This window comes from Oryzias melastigma, linkage group LG2 (assembly GCF_002922805.2).
Source record: "Oryzias melastigma strain HK-1 linkage group LG2, ASM292280v2, whole genome shotgun sequence".
Taxonomy (NCBI): Eukaryota; Metazoa; Chordata; class Actinopteri; order Beloniformes; family Adrianichthyidae; genus Oryzias; species Oryzias melastigma.
This window is the reverse complement of record NC_050513.1, coordinates 22,121,330-22,130,711: the sequence shown is the minus strand read 5'-3', so window position 1 is coordinate 22,130,711 and position 9,382 is coordinate 22,121,330.

The following is a 9,382-nucleotide window of genomic DNA, read 5'->3' as shown; positions in this document are numbered from 1 at the left end:
GGTCCAGAATGAAGCGGGAAGGAACCCAGGATCGCTCCTCAGGTCCATAACCCTCCCAGTCAACGAGGTATTGGACCCCCCTACCCCACCGACGAGACCTCAACAGAGCCTTGACAGTGTAGGCAGGACCACCATCGATAATGCGAGGAGGGGGAGGAGGCAAGGAGGGAGGCACCAGTCCCGAGACAACAGCCGGCTTGACCCGTGACACATGAAAAGTAGAATGAACCCGCATAGGTCTTGGGAGCTTCAGACGCACCGCAGCAGGATTCACTACCTTAGTAATAGGAAACGGGCCAACGAATCATGGGGCCAGCTTCTTGTTGGTCACCCGAAGTGGCAGTTCAGCTGTGGACAACCACACCTTCTGGCCAACCCGATAGCGAGGAGCCACCCTGCGATGACGGTCAGCCTGATCCTTGTAGACACCCACAGACTTGAGCAGAGCCTGCCGAGCCAGAGGCGGTGGATACGACGTACAGCGGCATGGGCCGACGGCACAGAAACAGCCCCCTCCATAGAGGGGAAAAAGGGAGGGAGGAATCCATGAACCACCTCAAATGGAGCGAGACCCGTTGAAGAGGAGGGAGGGTAAGGTGTTGTGGGCGTATTCCGCCCAAACCAGGTTGCGTGACCAAGATGACGGGTCCCGGGAACACAAGATTCGCAGACAGGACTCCAATTGTTGGTTCATCCTTTCAGACTGACCATTAGACTGGGGATGAAAGCCGGATGAGAGACTAACTGTAGTTCCCAGTAACCGACAGAATTCCGTCCAGAACTTGGCGGTGAACTGAGGTCCTCTGTCTGATACAATGTCTCTCGGACCTCCATGAAACTTGAAAACATGATTAACAAGGACTTCAGCAGTTTCTTTGGCAGTCGGTAATTTGGGTAGTGGAATGAAATGAGCCATTTTAGAGAACCTATCTATGACGGTGAGTATGACTGTGTTACCTCCAGAATCGGGGAGACCGGTAACAAAGTCCAGAGAGATATGAGACCAGGAACGGCGAGGTATGGGAAGTGGATGAAGTAGGCCGGCAGGTCGTTGATGTGAAGTTTTAGCTTGGGCACAATCAGGACAGGCTGAAACATATTCTCTGATGTCATTCGACATGGATGGCCACCAAAAGTTCCTCTTGACCACAGCAATGGTGTTTCTGATCCCGGGATGACATTGGAGTGGCGATGAGTGACACCAGTGGAGAACCTTGGATCGGAGAGACACAGGAACAAACAGCAGACCAGGGGGGCATTCAGGAGTAATTTGAGTAGAAACCAAAGCTTGTCTTACTTCATCCTCAACATTGATGTTGGTTATGCCAAGACGGACTGTAGGGGGCAGGATAAAACCAGGATTGCTTTCAGTGGGAATGTCGTCATCCCTGCGAGACAAGGCGTCGGCTTTTGTATTTTTAGAACCTGGACGGTAAGACAGAGAAAACTTGAAACGATTAAAAAACAGTGACCATCTGGCTTGTCGTGAATTCAGTCTTTTGGCAGAACGAAGATATTCCAAATTCTTATGGTCAGTGAACACTACAAAAGGGTGCTTAGCCCCCTCAAGCCAGTGACGCCACTCCTCAAAAGCCAATTTGATTGAGAGCAGTTCACGGTCCCCAACATCATAGTTACGCTCAGCGCTTGACAAACGACGAGAAAAGAACGCACATGGGTGTACCTTGTTGTCTTCCTCAGATCTCTGAGACAGGACAGCACCTACCCCATGGTCTGATGCATCCACTTCCAAAATGAACTGCTTCTCTTCATTGGGTATCAGAAGCACAGGAGCAGAAGAGACCTTCCTTGAGGTTCTTGAAGCTCTCATCAGCCTCAGAGGTCCATTCGAAACGCCTCTTTGTTGATGTGAGGTTGTGAAGGGGTGGTACTATTCTGCTAAACCCCTTTATGAATTTGCGATAAAAATTGGCAAATCCAAGAAAACGTTGGAGATGCTTGCGAGAAACAGGAACAGGCCAACTGAGCACTGCCTCCACTTTAGACCTGTCCATTTCTACTCTGCCTTCTGAAATCTTCAATCCAAGAAATGATACTGATGACATATGAAACTCTAATTTTTCAGCCTTGACACACAGTTGATTTTGAAGTAGTCTTTGCAACACTTGTCGTACATGGTGCACATGCTCCTCCACGGATTGCGAGAAGATTAAGATGTCGTCAAGGTAGACAAAGACAAAGTTGTTTATCATGTCTCCCAGGACATCATTCACCAGAGTCTGAAAAATGGCAGGAGCATTGGTCAGCCCAAAAGGCATGACCAGATATTCATAGTGTCCACTGGGTGTGTTGAAGGCAGTTTTCCATTCATCACCTTCCCTTACACGAATGAGATGATAAGCATTCCGTAGGTCAAGTTTGGTGAAGAATTTGGCACCTTGCAACAGTTCAAATGCAGAATTCATGAGGGGAAGCGGGTATCTGTTTTTAACAGTGATCTCATTTAATCCTCTGTAGTCTGTAATCTTTCTTTTTTACAAAAAAAAACCCAGCTCCTGCAGGTGAAGAAGATGGTCTGATAAGGCCCGCTTTCAGGGAATCGTTGATGTAGCTCCGCATGGCTTCACGTTCTGGAACAGACAAGGAGGAGACAGACGTTCCCGGGGTGGCATGGTTCCTGGAAGTAGATCAATTTTACAATCAAAAGGTCTGTGAGGAGGTAGAGAGGTAGCCTTGACTTTGTTGAAAACTTCCTTGAATTCAAGATAGTGGGTAGGGACTTTAGAGAGATCAGGATAAACTTCATCTGACGAGGTTGTGACACATGGGTTAGTTACTGCTTTTAGACACTCCTTGGGACATGAGATTCCCCAGCTCAAAATCCTACTTGAAGACCAATCAATGTGTGGATTGTGTTTTCTTAACCAAGGGAGGCCAAGGATAACAGGAAGTTTGGGTGAAGTTATCACATGGAAAGAGAGCTCTTCGTAATGGTTGTGTATTTGAAGTTTAACGGTTTCAGTGACATAAGAGCTACTGTGAATCAAATGGTCATCTACAGCATGAACCTTGATAGTTTCTGCCAGAATTTTACGTCTTAATCGATTATGGGACATAAATGTTGAGTCAATGAAATTGCAGTCTGAACCAGAATCAATAAAGGCTGTGATCTTGATAGACCGAGCACCAATATGTATTTCAGCTGGGATAGACAGACCAACCTTAGAGGAGGACACATGATTTTGGCTCAGACACACCCTCCTCTCTGGTGCTGAGCCTTGTCTTTTACTGGACATGTTCCAACCTGGTGTCCAGCCTCTCCACAGTAGAAGCACAGATTCTGTTTTTGTCTTCTCTCTCTCTCCTCTGGGGATAGCCTCAAGTAACCCAGCTGCATGGGCTCCCCAGCTTCCTCTTCACTCCCTCTGGTGGTTGCTGCCGATGTTCTGTCTGTCTTGAAAAACAAGGGTTTTATGGTAAATTGTCTCCTACCCTTCTCTCGCCGTCTGTCTCTCATTCTCCGGTCGATGCGGGAAGCCAGTTCCACCAATGCGTCAAAAGAGGTGGGACAATCTCGTGCAGCCAACTCGTCTTTGATGAAATCATTTAAGCCTTGGTAGAAGACGTCGGTGAGAGCTCTCTCTCCCCAGGAACAATCAGCAGCCAGTGTCCGAAACTCTATGGCATAATCATCAACAGAGCGATTATTTTGAGACAGACGTGGCAAGTTGAGACCAGCCTCAATCTCAGGGGTAACAGGATCAAATACTTGTCTCAGGGCATCTGAAAAATGTTTAAAAGAGGAACACACTTGGGATCGGCGGCCCCACTCAGCAGTTCCCCATCGACCTGCTTTGCCCGTGAGAAACAATATAGCAAAAGCCACTTTAGCAGATTCAGACAGAAACCTTGATGGCTGCGAGGTAAAGTAAAGGTCACATTGAGAAATAAAAGTTCGACATTGGGCAGGGTCACCAGAAAAACGCTCGGGGGGTGCTACAGGACATTCCTGATAGCTTCCTACTGGTGTACTCACCCTGGCAGAGCTGGCAGATTTAACTAAACCTGAGAGAGCATTAACTTCTTTACATAATTCATTCATTTTCTCACATACTTGAGAAAAGTGATCCTCATGTTTGGACAAGGTTGCTTCCACCTGAGCTCTCCACTCTAATGTGCCTTTGGGGTCCATTCTGGCCAGTTCGTTCTGTAGAGGTTTACTGAGTCGGACACCCAAGGAGGAGCACACTGAGGGCTAGATATTTACAGTTTATTATGCTCAAGGTGGTGTGGAAAACGTGTTGCTGCCAGATGCACAGGGGAGTCTCCAAGAGAGTAGACTTTGGGGTGTCAATATGGAGACGGAGGGCAGTGCAGGCTCTTGTGAAAATCCAGGCCAGGGTCATACACGTAGGTCCAATCCAGAAATGCAACACACCAGGGGAGCAGACTTGAATCCAAAATCCAGGGTCAGAAAAGGGTCAAAACGAACAGGACGGAAGAAGCGGACTTGAGAGCTTGAGCAGACTTGAGAGCTTGAGCAGACCTGAGTCATGGCAGAAAGCACAACGAACTGGCAGGGAGGAAGGGGAGAAGAGAAACTTAAATAGTCCAGGGCTCAGCTGTGTGGAATCAGCAATTAGGGAACCGAAGAGCAGGAACAGGAAGTCCAGAGGGGAAAAACCCACAGATCCTGACAGACAGAAGGAGAGAAGGACCAGCACGCCAATTGATTTTCTAGAGCCCAAACACATACCACCTACAATGATGCAATCAGAAAAATACTACATGTTTCTGACTTGATGTTGGTTGGGAAAACGGATTAGTCGATTTAAAGCGATTCAAGATTAATAGATCAATAATCGATTCATAAAAATATAAATCGATTTAGCACATAAAGCTAAAGTCTCCTAGCTTGATGCTAACGTTTAATGAAATTTCCTATTGGATGGCTAATGCTAACGCTCGGTCAACCTAAACATACATTCTGACTAAATAAATATCTATAAACTTATAGGCATGAATTTTCCAAACTCTTTTAAGGAAATATTTTTTAAGTAACTATTTGTGGTCTAAAACATCATTTTTTCCTCATACCTCATTCTACTTCTTCTGGAATAAGGTGTACTGCTATAGCATGATCACCACCTATTGGTCAAACTGAAACGTCCTCCAGGAGAAGCAGAACAATGTTTCCAATTATAATGATTTGAACATTTTAGTTAGAACTTCTCCTTTAGAGAATCCATGTAACACTGGATGATATTAACAATCTCATTAATTCACTGATACATTTGCACCAATGTGCATAAATGTGTAAACCGTGTAAAGTCGAAATTTAATTGAATCAATTTGAATTGAGTGGATCGCAAGAAAGAAAAAAATTGTAATTGAATCGATTCAGACTCTTGTGAATCAAATTATTTCTGGAAACTATTATTAATACCCAGGCCTATTTCTGACTTATCCTAAAAGACTGGCATAAGAATATCTCTTCTCTCCAAAAAAACAAAGATAAAGGTAACTTATTTTTTTTAGTAAAACTGGAGTTAGCAAAGTTGCAAAAAACATCTGAAAATCTAAAAATACAGTTACAAGTTTGGGTCAGGGAGGATGAAGGCTAAGATGTTCAGGTGTCATGCATGTGGTGGATGGCTGATGATCTGGGGTTGTGCAGGTACGGCAGAACATTTCTGCATGCTGTCATCAGGTGAAGTGTCCCTCTTTTGATCCGCATGTTGTTTTTCACATTTTAGAGCTTGAAAAACATCCAGATAGTAAACCGATTGAACCTTAAAACTGCTGTGTTGAACAAAAGTATTTCTGAAAGCAGATAATTAAGTTTATAAAAAGTTACGATAGATAAGACGGTTGATGACAGAAATAAAAAAAAACTTTATTAAGACAAACTCCTATCTGTGTTCACACACTAAAGAAACGTTGATACCAATACATTCTAATAGAATCTGATCCCACACAGGCTCTATGAAGCAACAGCAGTGATAGTATTAGCCAGCAGGGGGCAGTGGTGATGCTATCTAAAGACAGCAGCGTTTTTTTTTACATTATCTGTAAAATCCTTGTCAGAGCTGACTTTAACAGGCTGATTTCCCTCCATGATGACTCCATTTGCTCTGTGATTTTCAAGATTGACGTTCCCAGCAGCTCATTTGAAACCTGTTCACACACGCTGAGGCTCTCACTCAGCAAAGCTCCGCTGGTTAAAATACTCAGTAGTGACCCTTAATCCCTCCATTTCCCCCCCAGAATGCTCCTGGCTCCAACAAACTGAACACAGTTCATAAATGAGCCATGAAGAACGGGCAGACAGTTTCTAGGGCCTTTCCTGTTACAGCACTGACACAGTGACAAAGACACAGAAAAAGCAGCAAATAGAAGACAGGGACAAAAGCCTATGAGGCTAAAACACACTAAAATACGAACTACAAACACATTTTTGACATTGCTTGTGTAGGCTTTTGAATTTTTGAAACTTTGATTAAGTTTATATAATGTAAAAAAATAACAGAAATAAACAGATTCCAATGTGTGACCTTGTTGACCTTGTTATGGGAAAATGGTGGGTTTTAGACACAGGAGGGGAAGCTGTAAAATGACCTAAATTCAGTGAAGAAGAATCTGAAAGTCATCACACTCTCATTGTGTTGAGTGTTTTGTGCACTTTTATTCATAGATTTATTTAGATTTGTTGCTTATGATTTGATTGAAGCTCAGGTTAAAATGTACCCTTCAGATTCATCAGTTACCTGTTAAAAAATGCTAGCGGTTGTTTCAACTATGTTGCTTTGTATACCTTTTCTTTTGAGCGGCATTGTGGTGTGGTGGTTTGCACTCAAACACTATAGTTCAAGCCCCAGCTGACTTCTTTCTATGTTAAGTTTGCGTGTCCTCCCTGAATATTTGTGGGTTTTCTCCAGACACTCGGGCTTCCCCCCAGAGTCCAAAAACTGTCTTCACAGGTTGATTGGTGTGAGTGTGATTGTGTGTTTGGCTGCATTTGTGAGGCACATTGACCATGTGCAATAATAAATAGACAGAAAAAGAATTGATGTTTTTTCAGTATGACAGTCTAAGTCACAGATTTTACCCCAGGTACCACCTTTATAGGAACTAAGTCAAAGTTGACTTTTTATTAAAAAATAAACTATATTTGCTTTTCTGGTCTCAGTCACATAGTTTGAGCGAACACTGAAAAGCTGCTGCAACATGTTGTCCAGCAGAGGTTTTTTTTCAAGACGATGTGCTGTCATTCTGCACATCAGTGCCAAAATCCTAAAGATCTTGGTCAGGGTTCTGCTACCTTCAACACTTGTAGGGACATTTAGGTCCATTTCTCACTCACTCAAACCCAGAGGGAGCCACAAAATCTGACCTCATCCTTTAGAAAAATAAGACTCGGATTTGCGTTTATGTTATTGTTATTATTATTATATATTTAAATAAACTAGTGGCTTTTTTTCAGAAATAAAACACAATCATAAAGAGAGAATTATTTGAAATATGAAATAGTGTATAACTTTTAGCAGAGGTTCATGTAAATTCCTTTCAAAAATAAAAGTACCACATAGGACTATATTTATGCAACAAAACAAAACAATGCAAAAACTAAACACTGTTTTATATAACAGAGATGAACAAACTAAGATTAAATCAGAGGTAATTAAGAAAACCTTACCATGTCTTCTGGACCGTATAGCTTTGCCTCAAGTTTCATTCAAAAATGATAGTCTGTTTTAATCCAGTGTGTCTTAAGTATGAATTCTGGCTGCTTTAACTGAACTTCAATTACATTTCTGTGATATGTTCTCAAAACACTTAACTATTTTCTTTTGCTGTATGTGCGGTATAGTCTAATAAATATGTGAATTTTCAAAATGAAAGGCATTCTATTATTTTTCAATAATAGAGGGGTTCAAAGAGCCACTTGTGGCTCCAGACCCTGAGGCTGCAGACCCCTGGTCTAGGTCCTTCCCTGCTATAATATATCCATCCCTTTGGTCTATGGCATCCACCAGTTTTGGCTTTGTACCATCTCACATACCCTGTGAGCAGTTTGTGTCTGAGGTTATAGCCAATTGATAACGCCAAGTCTAAGGACTTGGTGTCATTCAGTTTCTTATGCTTTGATTTAAATCTTAAGATCAAATTCTCTGTATATCAGTGAACCGCTACAGGGTTTGAGCATTCGTTGTCTGTTGCTTCCTTCCTGCTGCAATATGAGACCTCTGCTGGCTAATTTCCTTCAAATGAGCATGGAATGGATCCGACAGCACTCTGTTCACTAACTGACAGTCAATTAGCCCAGGGTCCTCATGGAAATTAAATAGACATTATTCTCAGACCAGAATGGATGTGACGCGTTTCTCTGTCAAACTGCTCAGAGAAATCCCCTCTTTTAGCTAACCCGTTCAGTGTGAGCAGGCAGGTTTAATTACAGCACGTGAGTGGAACCTGGACCATTTCCTCTGAAATGAACAATTTTTGTAATGAAAGCATTTATAGTTCTCATCTCTAATGTAATTTTAAATTTTTGCTAACCTGAGGCTGTTTGAAGTTAAATAAATCAATTTAAATGCATCATAGTCAAAATCTTATTTATTTAAGGTCAACAGGGTTCCTATTAAAAAAAACTGACACAACCATGACACAAATCTGGTTTAGATTTAGCCAACATTTGTTCACTTTATTTTTTATTTGCATTTATTACATATGCATGCTCCTGTAATAACTTATGGGTAGAAGTAACATGAGAAAGGTTTAAGGAAAAATAAAATCATTTAAGATCTAAACTCAGATCTGTATGCAATAAACTAATGTCTCAAATGAAAAAGTTAAGACTTCATGACTTAGTTTACTTTGCATTGTGAATTGGTGTAGTCATTGTCCCAGTTGAAACATCCAGCTCTCAAGTTCACGCTTGCTCTGCACAGCATCACTTAGCATTCACTCCTGCAATGGATGGGAACTGAGGGCACATTCCTGCTTGTTCTCCAACATTGCTCATTGGCAGGACACATCTGATTCAGGCCATGATAACTGGAATGATATCTCAAAAAATACATTGAAACACCTGCAAAAGTTCCCTTCAAATCTTTAAATCAGGGGAAAAAAAGAGGAAAAGAATTTAACTATTGCTCATTGATAAATATTATATATCACTTATTTTACCTTGTTTTAATGTTTAAAGGGCTTTGCAGTTCTGTTCACACACTCACTTATACACTGATGGCAGCTCCACTGCCTTACACTGGCACCACCCTCCACCCTCGCGATATTATCGATATCGTGAGCCATGTATCGCGTATCGTATCGTATCGTGAGGTACCCAGTGATTCCCAGCCCTAATAAGGACCCCTCTGTCGTGTGGTGTGCCCAGAGGAGAAGCTTTTCTTCGTGTGGG